Source organism: Pantherophis guttatus, chromosome 13 (genome assembly GCF_059756535.1).
Source record: "Pantherophis guttatus breed Tessera chromosome 13, ASM5975653v1, whole genome shotgun sequence".
Classification (NCBI taxonomy): Eukaryota; Metazoa; Chordata; class Lepidosauria; order Squamata; family Colubridae; genus Pantherophis; species Pantherophis guttatus.
In genome coordinates, this window is record NC_142075.1 from 18624734 (window position 1) to 18638067 (window position 13334).

The 13334-nt window shown below is 40.5% G+C and overlaps 1 protein-coding gene across 15 annotated transcripts in view; it reads right to left on the minus strand.

Annotated features, from left to right (window-relative positions):
- The window catches only part of SEMA6D (semaphorin 6D), a 320069-nt gene that overhangs the window by 210822 nt on the left and 95913 nt on the right, over positions 1–13334 (minus strand). For all 15 annotated transcript variants that reach the window (XM_087878228.1, XM_087878224.1, XM_087878217.1 and 12 more), the window contains exon 2: positions 2348–2411. The gene's annotated coding sequence lies outside the window, so the exon portion shown is untranslated. The remainder of the gene's footprint in view (positions 1–2347; positions 2412–13334) is intronic.

The window sequence follows — 13334 nt, forward strand, 5'->3', positions numbered from 1 at the left end:
TATTTTGGCAAAGTTACACTGTAATAGAAAAATTATTATACATTTATTTTTGATTTTTTGTTTTTTTGAACTATAATAAAAAATTTTTTAAAAAAATCACTTTTTTTCAGTGGCGTTGTAAGTTTGAACAGTCACTAAACGATCTGTCATAAGTCAAGGACTACCTGTACTTTGTGAAATATTACATGGTTACAACCAGTTTAACCTTCTCGCCAATGAACTCACCGTACTGTTGTAAGTTTTAGGTTTAATGCAATTATTTATTACTGAAGACAGTATTTAGGTTAACATGGAGTCTTTCCTCATGGTAAAAAAAAAAAAAAAAGAAGAAGAAAAATTAATAATAAATGTATTTTTTTTTTATAAAAAGGACCACCTCCAGGAATGGGAATAGATACTAATTGCTCAAGTTACTAGTCATCCATGAAGCATATGCTAAGTGTAACCCAAACAGGCCAAAAATGACTTCGGCAGTTGTAAATCTTTCACAGCTACAATTATGTGTGAGCACTGGTAGAATTTTTTTTTTTTAAAAAAAAGCCCCATTCAACAGCTGGAGTCAGGTAGGTTTACCAAAGTGAAATTGCAAAATTAAATTTAGATGAACTTAATTAAAAAAATAGGGGGGGGGGTATCCAATTTAATGCCGACATCCATCACAGCCTCATTGAAATCCTTTCTGGTCGCAAGAAAATAAATTAAGGCATGAATTCCAAAGCCACAGAAAGGAGGGACTGAAGTGTGAGTGGATGGAGAAGGGAAATCATTTATCCAGGAGGACTTTTCTGAGCCCTCCGATGGAAATGTTCACCCAGCTATAATTACTGAAGTTAACAGATTTAATGGAGTTGGAAGGGACCTTGTAGGTCATCTAGATCAACCCCGCCCCCACCAAGCAGGAGACCCTACACCATTTCTGACAGATGGCAGTCCAGTCTCTTCTTGAAAACCTCCAGTGAGGAAGCTCTCACAGCTTTTGAAGGCAACTTCTGTTCCATTGGTTGATTGTTCTCACGGTCAGGAAATTTCTCCTTATTTCTAGGTTGAATCCAGTGGTCAAATCCATTTTTTTTATTACCGGTTCTGTGGGCGTGGCTTGGTGGACGTGGTGTGGCTTGATGGGTGTGGCAGGGGAAGGATACTGCAAAATCTCCATTCCCTCCCCACTCCTGGGGGAAAGATACTGCAAAATCCCAATTCCCTCCCCATTCCTGGGGGAAAGATATTGCAAAATCCCCATTCCCTCCCCACTCCTGGGGGAAGCATACTGCAAAATCACCATTCCCTCCCCACTCCTAGGGGAAGGATACTGCAAAATCCCCATTCCCTCCCCACTCCAGGGGAAGGATACTGCAAAATCCCCATTCCCTCCCCACTCCTGGGGGAAGGATCTTGCAAAATCTCCATTCCCACCCCACTCTGGGGCCAGCCAGAAGTCGTATTTGCCAGTTCTCCAAACTACTCAAAATTTCCGCTACCAGTTCTCCAGAACCTGCTGGATTTCGTCCCTGGTTGAATCTCTCCTTGTTCAGTTTCCATCCATTATTCCTTGATTGGCCTTCGGGTGCTTTGGAAAATAGCTTGACCCCCTTCCTCCTCTCTGTGGCAGCCCATCAAATATTGGAAGATTGCTATCATGTCTCCCCTGGTCCTTCTCTTCACTAGACCAGCCATGCCCAGTTCCTGTAACAGTTCTTCGTATGTTTTAGCCTCCAGTCCCCTAATCATCTTGGTTGCTCTTCTCTGCACTTTTTCTAGAGTCTCAACCTCTTTTTTATAAACTGCACCTCTTAAAAGACCAGTTCCTCTTAACCAGTGGTAGAATGCTGCTGGTTTAATAACCGGTTCGGTGAGTGCATGCTTCTCGCTGAAAATGGAGCATTTAGAAGCTCAGCTGCTTACTTTCCACGTCAGCAGTGGTAAGTAGAACAGTGAAGGGGGTGGAGGGAATCAGCTCCCATGATTGAGATGAGCTAGAAACTAGAAAATAAAGGACCGGATAGGGCGGGGGTGGGTGGGCGGGCAGGGCAGGGCCAGCTGATTGTCGGATTGTCAGCCCGAACCGGCTGAATACCACTTGTGCTCTTAACCCTTCGCAGATCTCCTGCGAATCAACTGATGCCTCCCTGGGAGATTCCCGCATGTTGATATATAAATTATTATGTTTATGGTTTGACATCTTCAGAAGATATTAAAGATTGACAGACACAGGCTTCTCCTCCCTGAGAAGAAATATTTTTGGCTTTCTCCTTGTCTAAACAGCCTGATCATTGACAGGAAGGAAATGTTTTGTGCTCCTTCAAACAACCAGAGAATATTTAATATTGCAAATATTTGCAGGCCTTACCATGGTATTCAACCTTTGGTTGTGGAGGTCTCAAACCAGTTGTCTTCAGCTCAAATGGGAGAACCTGTCAACGAAAAGGCAAAAAAAGAGAAAAGATTTAAATGTATGCATTTGGATGTGTGCAATATTTTAAAACCTCCGCTTACTAAATGGAATGGAATGGAATGGAATGGAATGGAATAGAATAGAATAGAATAGAATAGAATAGAATAGAATAGAATAGAATAGAATAGAATAGAATAGAATAGAATAGAATAGAATAAGGGATAGAGTAGAGTAGAGTAGAGTAGAGTAGAGTAGAGTAGAGTAGAGTAGAGTAGAGTAGAGTAGAGCAGAGCAGAGCAGAGCAGAACAGAACAGAACAGAACAGAATAGAATTCTTATATTGGCCAAGTGTGATTGGACACACAATGAATTTGTCCTTGGTGCATATGCTCTCAGTGTACATAAAGAAAAAATAAAATATATTCGTCAAGAATCATAAGATACAACACTTAGTGATAGTCATAGGATACTAATAAGCAATCAAATCATACTAGGAAACACTAAAAACAATATAATTTGTAAAGATACAAGCAACGTGGATGTAGCCATAAGTGGGAAGAGATTGATAAAGAGCTACAGTATAGGAACAAGAATACGGGAAGGCTTTGACTTATGACCCCCAATGGAGTCCAAAATTTCCAGTGCTAAGCAAGACAGTTCTTAAGGGAGGGGGTTTGCCCCATTTTACAGCCTTTCTCGCCACCGTCGTTAAATGAATCGCTGCAGTTGTTAAATAAGTAACACGGCTGTTCAGTGAATCTGGCTTCCTCGTTGACTTTTCTTGTTGGAAGATCGCAAAAGGGGATTGTGTGACATCAGGACACTGCAACTGTCATAAGTACACGCCAGTTGCCAAGCCTCTGAATTTCGATCATGTGACAATCACGTGACGGTGCAGACACTACAACGGTTGTAAGTTTGAAAAATGATAATAAATCCCTTTTTTCGGTGCCATTATAACTTCAAACGGTCACTAAACTACCTGTAGATAAATCACCATGGCAAAGTTAATGATGAAAACGACTAAATTAGGAATGGACTTTCCAGCCTTCCCACATCTTAACTATGGATTTGCCCACAGCACTGATTGAATAGACGCATTGAATTTTCATGAATGCAATTTCAACCATCCAACTAAGCAGGAACAACAGAACACGGCATGGTTAGTTTTAATAAAGAGCATTAAAAAACATTTTTTGAAAGGTCAGTGGAGGTAGTGAAAGGACCTGATGACCATATCTAAAATTAATGATTAATATATATATATTAATATATATATTACCAGTTATTTAATTAAAATTTCTTAGGAGATTGCCTGGTTCTGGGAGAGGAGAGTAATTTCTTCCAGTGGGAACTTTTTTTTCTCAAGCTAAAAAAAATTACTTGGCGCCTTTTACAAAAATTCGAAATAATAACGATCCAATAATACCCTTTAAAACACAGGCTGGATTTGGACTTACGATCTCTCTACCCCAAAAAGCTTTGGATGGAGCCCCAGAACCTGTCCAAAAAAAACCCCCTACAGCTGAATTTTTAATTTTTTTTAATGCGGCAGAAGGGGGAAGTGATTAAATACGTGGGAATGATTATATTAACTGCACTTAATTAATGTAATTGCTTTTTAATTAAAAGTTAATCTAAATTACATGGAAGGAAATTTAGTTTTTGTCCAGGTCTTGCTACTTTATCTTGACCTTGTCTGCTTTCTGGAAAGGGATCGGCTGAGCATCATTCAATAGCCATGCTTAGCGTGGACCCATGGTGGGGTGTGGTGGTGGTGGGGGGACCCACTGCTCTTAAGAAAACCTACTCTACAGTAGTGGCCAAAATTGTGGAAACCTTTTGGGAAAAGTGTATTTTTGAGGTTTGATGGCTAATAACACCACTTTTTCTTTTTTGGAGTTTCAAGATAATCCTATTCCACTGTTGGAATGGCCTGGGAATAGCCCAGACCTTAACCCAATTGGAAATCTATGGAGCCGACTAAAGAAACTGTTTTTTTTTTTAAATGTGGTTTGATTGAAAGTGCTGGAAGCTGCAGAAAGCTGATATTTAGTTATATAATTTGTGGCAGAAATTCTCAGAGATCCCTGAGGCTCAGGCGAAAGTCAGAGCTGGGATGTGGTTACCGAAGGGCCTTAAGGATTAGATTAAAATTTGTCGTAACTGGGAAGTGTTGTTTTTCTTCCAAATCTATGACTTGAGCTAACAAATCACCCAGTTGTTAAATGAAGCCAGCTTCTTCCTTTGACATTGCTTGTCGGTTGGGAAGATCGCAAATGATCACATGATCCCCGGTTGCTCCAACCACCGTAAATACATGCCAAGGGCTTGAATTTTGATCACGTGACCGTGGGGGGGGGGAATGCTGCAACGGTCGTAAGTGCGAGGATCAGTTGTGGGTCACTTTTTTCAGTGCCGTTATAACTTCTTTGAATAGGTAGTCCTCATTTAGTGACCACAGCTAGGACCAGCCACTTGGTCGTTAAAGCGAGGTGCTTACTAAGGGAAATCGTGACCGTGCTTACAATTGTACTTCAGCTTTCTTTTGCTTTTACAGACTGGCAAAGATCATCAATGGCCTGGATTGGCCATAAAGTTACTTTTTCATCTCTGGTTGCTAAATGGTAGTCTTTGTTTAGTGAAGTGTTACAAAATGAGGATTACAGTCCTTCCTTTCTCCTTCTCTCTCTCTCTCTCTTTTCTTTTTTCTTTCTTTCTTTCTTTCTTTATTCCTTCCTTCCTTCCTTTTCCCTTTTCCTTCCCCTTCCTTCATTCCTTCCTCTTCCTTCTTTCTTTCTTTCTTTCTTTCTTTCTTTCTTTCTTTCTTTCTTTCTTTCTTTCTTTCTTTCTTTCTTTCTTTCTTTCCTTCCTTCCTTCCTTCCTTCCTCCCTCCCTCCCTCCTTTTCCATTTTCCTTCCCCTTTCCTTCTTTTCTTCCTTCTTCCTTCCTTCCACCCTCCCTTCCATCCTCCCTTCCATCTTTCCTTCCTTCCTTCTTCCTTCTTCCCTTTTCCCTTTTCCTTCCCCTTCCTTCATTCCTTCCTCTTTCTTTCTTTCTTTCTTTCTTCCTTCCTTCCTCCCTCCCTCCCTCCCTCCCTCCCTCCTTTTCCATTTTCCTTCCCCTTTCCTTTTCTTCCTTCCTTCCTTCCTTCCTTCCATCCATCCATCCTCCCTTCCATCCATCCAATTTTCCTTTCCTTTCTTTGTCCCTCCCTCCCCCTCCTCCTCTTCCTCCCTTCTCCTTCCTTCCTTCCTTCCTTCCTTCCTTCCTTCCTTCCTTCCTTCCTTCCTTCCTTCCTTCCTTCTTTCTTCTCATTTCTTTTGCATTCATATAGCTGTTTGGGCTACAGAAGAACTAGAGTCCTTTCTTAAGAGGAGAAGAAAAGAAAAGACAGTTTGGAAGAAGAGTTTTTTTTAAAAAAAAGAGAGAAGAGAGAAAGTTCTCTTCTATAGAAGTGAAAGGAGAAAAGGAGATAAAGGCTCTGCTTGATTCAACATAAAAGGGACAGCAGCAACAACAAGCTGCCAGTTATGCTCCGTGAAGCAAATGCCATCAAAGTGAATGGGAGCTATCCAGGAATGCTGCTGAGCTCTTGTGCAGCCCCCATTTACACCCATGGAATTTACATGCTCAGCAGAACTTTCTGGCAGTTTTTGTTCCAAGAGAGAGAGAGGGGGGGAAGAGAAAGAAATGAGGAGCAGAGTGCTTTACAGTTCAATCCAAACCCATTAAACCGTACTAGGGAGAGGGAGTGTGGGAGTTTCAGTAGACGGTGGACTTCAGAATAAAAATTAGCACCAGATAGTAAAAGGAGAGAAGGGGAATTGAAAAGAGAACCTCCATTGGGGAAACTGGCAGAAGGAGCTGCATTTCTAAGCGAGAACAGGTCATTGTCAGGCATGTGGAGTTTTTCTGCAAAACGCTGTCGTAAATGCAGCTGTTTTATAATAAAACACATAACGAATGTACTAATTCACAGTTCATCAAAGGAAACCCGTTAAACCCGTTAAAAAGGCAGCACTGAGCCCCCAAACTTTCTCCAAAAGTCAAAAAACAAAAAACGGATTATGCAAAACGTTGTCTTAAATGCAGCTGTTTTATAATAAAAAATGTAACTAATTTACTAATTCAGGAAATAGCCCTCGGTCAACAAAGTTCAGCGTAGGAACTAGGAAAGTAGGAAATGCAGCAAGACCTGCAAACTTTCTCCAAAAGTTAAAAAAAAAAGTATTTTTTAAAAAAATGGATTGTGTGTTTTTCATCTAGTTGAGTCTGAGGTTAAATGTTTAATTTAATATAATTATTATACTGTATATTTTGTACATATAATTATATACATACAGTATAATACTAAGGTTATGTTGTTTCTCTGTGTCATATAATATATGTGGATATCGAAAACCACTCACACATTAATCACAAAATCTCCAGAACTGTAAAGCCTACAAACTTGAAATTTGCCATGTATGTTCCTCTTGGCTTCTAGGTGCTCACTAAGAAAGGATTTTTCGAGATGACCATCAGAGCATTAGTATTTCCCATATTGTTATTAACACGGTCTGATGCTAAGGAGTTCTACTCCCCCTTCCCACCTCAAAAGAAATCTGTTCCAAATGCAAAACACAAGCAGAGGAGAGGAGTTTCACTTTCAGTTTTACTTTCACAGCAAGAAGCAGCTTTACTACAGAACAGTTGAGCTAAGCCACGGCCAGCCTCCTTCCTGTCTCCTTCTTGCTCACACAGCAAATACTGTTTGAGTTTCCAAACACCCCTCAACTTTCTCACACACTGACAGGATGCTAGCCAGATGAATACCGATGGATGCTGCGGGCTGGGACATTCTACTCCCTCTCCCCCTCTGTTCCAACTGCCAGTTGCATTATATTAACACACTCTGATGCTACAGAGTTACACCTTCTACATTAAGATTCAGGCTGCAAGTGTCAATTTATCAAGCCCAAGCGCATACTTTCAGGTTGAACCAAAAATGGATATGGAAATCTAGAAATACTCACAAAATGATCTTTTTGTGAAATTTGTCAAAGCGACGCCAAAATGAAATGTAACTGATTTGCAGGGAGAGAAGTACTAATAAAAGGAGAAGTGTTTCTATTCTGAATTGGCTTGGTTCATCCTTAGTAACAACATCCCTATGATGTCTCTACTACATAGTCCTGAACTGGGTTTCCCACCATGTTGTGAAATGTTGGTGATACAAGCTTCTTCATTAGATATGAACTTCTACCTAAGAAAGGTTCCCCCCCCCACCAAATAACACTTTTGTCCTCTGATACCATTCAATATCTTATAAGGCGGGTAGCTCTTATCCTCACATTCCTTTCCCACGTAGATTCAAGAAAAAGCCAAGTTAATGATCCAGATCTAGGGACCCTGATTTTTCCACTATGCTTCATGATAAGAAACAGGGATGGATCTAAAACTTCTGCAGATCTCCAAACTGCAGAAGTCTGAGTTACATGGGCAATTGTCTACACTGCTTGAGAGGCACAAACAACCAAACCCACACATGAAGAGTTCCAATTAGCTACTTCATTGTTTTATGCCAATTGCACAGGAATCTTCCCAAAGTGGCAAGATTTTGTCTGGGAAAAACAGATTAGGCTCAAAAGCATTCAAAAGGAGCCAGATCTTGCCCTCTTGTATTTACCTAACGAGTCCATGCTAATTCCCTTTGATTCCTCCTCCCAATTGCGCCAGTTGCTCTCCAGCAACATATGATAAAGAGAAGAACTTTTCTTCAAAATAAGTTGGGGTTTAAAGAAGTCGGGGGAAATGATCAAGAAGAGAAAGCTGTTCAAAGTTTTTTTTAAAAGATCTCAGCAGAACTCTTATGCAGTCCCAACCTGTAGGGACCTTTCTGATTTTGAATTTCATCCAAAGCTCTTGAAAGAATCTCTTCTGCAACTCTCAGCATCTCAGAAAGGAACGACTGTTGATATAGTTACCTTAAGAAAACATGAAAACTGCATTATTGCTCCGTTCTCAAAATCTGACATGACAAGACTAGATCAAAGCTGCACGCAGGAGGGGAATTCTGCAATTCAAATAGTATGTGGGAAGATAGGGAGGGAAGACATGAGTTATGTTTAATAATGCATTGCTTTTCACACCGTAAAATACATTGTAGTCTAAATCTTTTTAAACATTTACTCAAGAAGTGACACGAACAGGTAAGGAAGGATATAAACCTCCATCAAAACTAATAAGAGCAATCAGCTTCTAATGAATAATGATTAAAGAACCTAGAAGGGAACTGTGGATCTTTCAGGTGGCTGGCCCAGTGGTAAGTTTCTACCGGTTGGTCACGGTTCAGGCAAACCGGTAGTGGCGGCAGTGGGAGGCTCTGCTCACTTGCCCGGATATCATCATGGACACTCTGCATATGCGCAGAAGTGCCCCGCACACGCATTCACAGTTCCAAACTGGTAGCGAAGGTAAGTAGAATCCACTACTGGACTGGCCCATTACTAAAAATTAATACTAAAAGAGGAAATGGGTGCAAGGGGAATCTTTGATAGTGTTGTGACCCAGGCCCAAGTAGGTAGTAGGAAAATCAGTCCATGAAAAAACAAACAAACTTTATTCGAACAGCGGAGAATTACTTCATTCCCAGCGTCGTTCAACCAAATTAAAGCAAATTCCTCCCAACACAAATTCCTCAGTCCTATCTCAAACCTTGGTCCAATTAGGCAAACTGCCAGAGGCCTTTCTTGGCAAACGTTCAGAAGTCACAGATACAAAAATAAATACAAGACGTAGACAAAGAAGAAGACGAAGCTACCAACGTTGTTTTCCGACAAAGCCCAAATGCCGTTGCTGGTCTGTTTTAAGCCTTATGGGAGGGGCCAATCATCTCTTGGCCCTACTCCCATGTTGTCCTCTTTGCTCTTGCCTTCTGACAGCTCTTCTCATGTGTGCATTAGGAACAGGCTCCTCCTGTTCCTCTGCCTCACTCCTATCAGTCTCTGGAGGCTCTGGAGTCCGCACCTCACTCCCCGATGGCCCTGGCCCCATCTCTGCCTCTGACCCAGAGCCCTCATCTGGGCCTTCCCCAGCCTCCAGGACTGGCCCCTGTTCTTCCTCAGCCTCATCGCTGTCCGACTCCGCTGCCAGCTCCACAGGCTGCTGGTGGACCACAACAAATAGTTACATTTTTTTTTTTAGGTCATAAGACCCAAGAATAATCTTGTCAGTCCAGTAGGTATTTGAGCATTTTCAATCAACTTTCTAGAGTAGAGACAGTTTTCCCCAATTGAGAATATCCCAAAAAGACACTGGACAGCTCTTTGTCTGGATGGTATAGTTCTTGGCTAGAAGACCTCAAAGATCCCTTCCAACCTATTATTCTATGTTCTACATGGATTGGGATGGTTTGCAGTCCATTTTCAGACCCAAGGTGACTGTTCTTATCAATTTTGAAGGAGCCAGAAGAACATTCTAAATCCATCTTCCTCAACTACAGTATGAATTTCACCTCCCACCATTATCAGACCCGGAAAAATACAGCATTCCTTCACTTAATCCTCCAAGGAAAGATTGAAGGCAAACGAGGAGGTCCAGGCAGAAGAAGAGAACATCATGGCTTCAAAATCTAAGGGACTGGTTTGGATAAAACTCAACAGCACTTTTTCATGCGGCCGTTGATAAAAATAGGATCGCCAGCATGATCGCCAACTTCTGTTGATGGATATGGCACAAGAAGAAGAATCATTATCAGCCATAGCCAAGATGGCTGGGGAATTTTGGGGGCTGAAGTTCACATCTGTGGCAAATGCCCTGATTGCAGCACCTCCCACTTAATTCTCAGGAGCTCTCAGCATCTGGCAAACAAACTTAGTTGAGTGAACCGAGAAAGAGGATCTTCCCTTTGTTTGAGAAATGTCCTTTCTGGTCTCTCCCACACTCTTGATGTTTTGGCATCCAGCTAAGATCTACATCCTTTCCCAGGCATAGCGACACAGATCCCTGCTGGTCTTTCAAAAGCAGGTTAAAATGTAAGCTTTTCCGGAAGATCTTTTCAGTGACTTTAGATAGCACCCTAATAGAATTGTTTCTAGGTTCATAGTTTTAAATATTAGTTCTAACTGTTTTAATTATCTTTTGTACCACTCCATTATGGATCTTTACCTTCTTGTAGACTGCCAAAAGACATGGCTACAACAGGTTTAAAATAAGATCTAACCAATCAATTAAATAAATAACCAGTGGGTTTTATATTTATTAATATTTAAAAATATCCAAAAATACCTTTCTGATTATATTAGTAAATCGAAAAAATCTACCACTTTAAATTATTTCAACTTGATTATTTCACTAATATTTCCCTGCCCTGAAATAAATGAGGTGCCTCTGAAATTCAACAGGCAATGGCAGATATTAGGCAGAAATACAACTAAATCCCAATTTGAATGTTGAAAACTCTGAAAATTATGGTTATAAACCAACTGGATGGTACAAGCTTAAATAAGCCGATTCAAGCACAATGTTATGGCCCAATGTAGAACAAATCAAATCATTTATTTCATAATCACACAATGCAATATAGTCCTTATTGTTTTTTTTTTCCTTGATGGCTATCGAACATTGAATAATAGGAAGGGACCTTGGAGATCTCCTGCCCATTCCCATATCATTCCATACAAATGGCTGTCCACTCTCTTCTTGAAAACCTCCAATGATTTTGGAGGCAACTTCTGGAGGCAAAATATTCCACTAATTAATCGATCTCACTGGCAGGAAACATCTCCTTAATTCTAGGCTGGTTCTCTCTTTAAAGATCATCCACCCAACAACTCTTGTCTTACCCTCAGGTGCTCCAGAGAATAAGCTGACTCCTCCTTTTCTGTGACAGCCCCTCAAGTGGTGGAAAACTGCTATCATGTCACTCTTAGTCCTTCTCTTCATTAGACTAGACGTACCTACTTCCCTCATCATATGGTTTAGCCTCCAGATCCATTATTATACCCTTTTGTCCTTCTGAATTAACCATGTACAGTAGTGGCCAAAATTGCGGAAACCTTTTGGGAAACGTGTATTTTCTAAAACTAGCTAATAACACCACTTTTTTGGGGGAGGGGGAAGTAGTACCCTAAAATGACATATCGATGGAAAGATAATTTAATCAAGAATGTAATGCCATAACTTTTATGAAGGATTTGCTATTAGAATAGCAGTTACAGTATAAAGAAGAAAAGTGAAACACGTAGAAAAGACGAGATATACAAAAATGATCGCCACATCAGTTAATCCTTAGTTGGGTAACCTTTAGCATGAATGACGGCCTTACAACGTCTTCCCATGGAATGAACCAAGTCTTTGAGTTCTGCAGCTGTTATCATGTGAAACCAAGATTGAAGGATGGCTTATATTAACTGGGTTTTGTTGCTGGGTCGTTTCTGACTAACAAGTTTCTTGAGTCGGCTCCATAGATTTTCAATTGGGTTAAGGTCTGGGCTATTCCCAGGCCATTCCAGCAGTGGAATAGGATTATCTTGAAACTCCCCCAAAAAGTGTTGTTATTAGCCATCAAACCTCAAAAATACACTTTTCCCAAAAGATTTCCACAATTTTTTTTTTTAATTTGATTTATATGCCGTCCTTCTCCGGAGACTCAGGGCGGCTTACAATGTGTTAAGCAATCGCCTTCATCCTTTTGTATATTTTATACAAAGTCAGCTTATTGCCCCCACAAACTGGGTCCTCAATTTACCTACCTTAGAAAGGATGGAAGGCTGAGTCAACCTTGAGCCTGGCGAGATTCGATCTTACTTTAATTGCAGACAGCTGATGTTAAATTACAGTGCTCTGTCTGTTGAGCTATCCAGGCTCCATTTTGGCCACTACTGTATAAATAATAGAGCTGGGAGGGAGGAAGACTTGTGCAAAATCCCATCCCACTTCCACTCGCCAAATTCCAGTTTGGGAAATGACACAAGTCTTCTATTTTCTGAAAGCAAAATAGAAACAGATACCCGTTTTGTTTTATCTGCCTTGATAGGCACTTAGCTGGAAAACTCTTATGCACAAGTGCCGTAGAATTCAGTATGAACATTATGTTTTTTACCCTGTGTCATTGTTTCCTCCTTAACCCCTTGACCTCTGGGAAAGTGACCAGAATGAATATTTTATGTTTGTTCATTTAATTGCATAAATGTATGCAGCCTTTGATTTATGAACCGTGCGACTCTGCTTGCTGTATCAAACAACGCTCGTACTGATGCATTAGCCGTGTATAACAAAATCAAGGAAAAATATTAACCTGTCAGTTGATTTTCTTTGTTTATTGCAGACTGACCTCTCCCATTATAATTTCTAAACCGTTAATGTGGCCAGGAATGGGGAGCTGGCAGTTTCCCCATTCATTTGAAAGTTTGACTACCTTAACTATGTACGACGTTATTGGAAGCTAAATTGACATTCAAGTATCACCGAGATGTTAATATCCAATTTAAAAATGAATACTTTCCTATACAGATGGGCAGAAACTCTGAGAATGTTCCTCATAATAAGAGCGTATTTTCTGTCGGCAAAATCCTGTTGTGTTATTCCTTGATCATGATGTAAAGGAGAACATCCAACCAGAGGTGCGATCAAGACAAATAAATGCCAATCCTTTAAATGTGAGGGGAAGAAAGAAACTCAAAAGAATAGAGATGGTGAATTCCCTGTATCCAGAAAAGATAGAAATAAATCTACTGAGAGTATTCAGTAGAATAGATAGACTTGGGCATTTCAACCTTGACAACTTTAAGACTTGTGGACTTCAATGCCTAGAATTCCTTAGCCAACTACTACGTCCCATTTATACAAAGAGTCCTGGCAGACGCCATGTGAGGTGCAAATCCTAATTGCTGGTGTGGTAGTTCCAAACGTGGCACCCTTTCTGTTTGCAAAATTAGTACTGTATCCCTGAGTCACA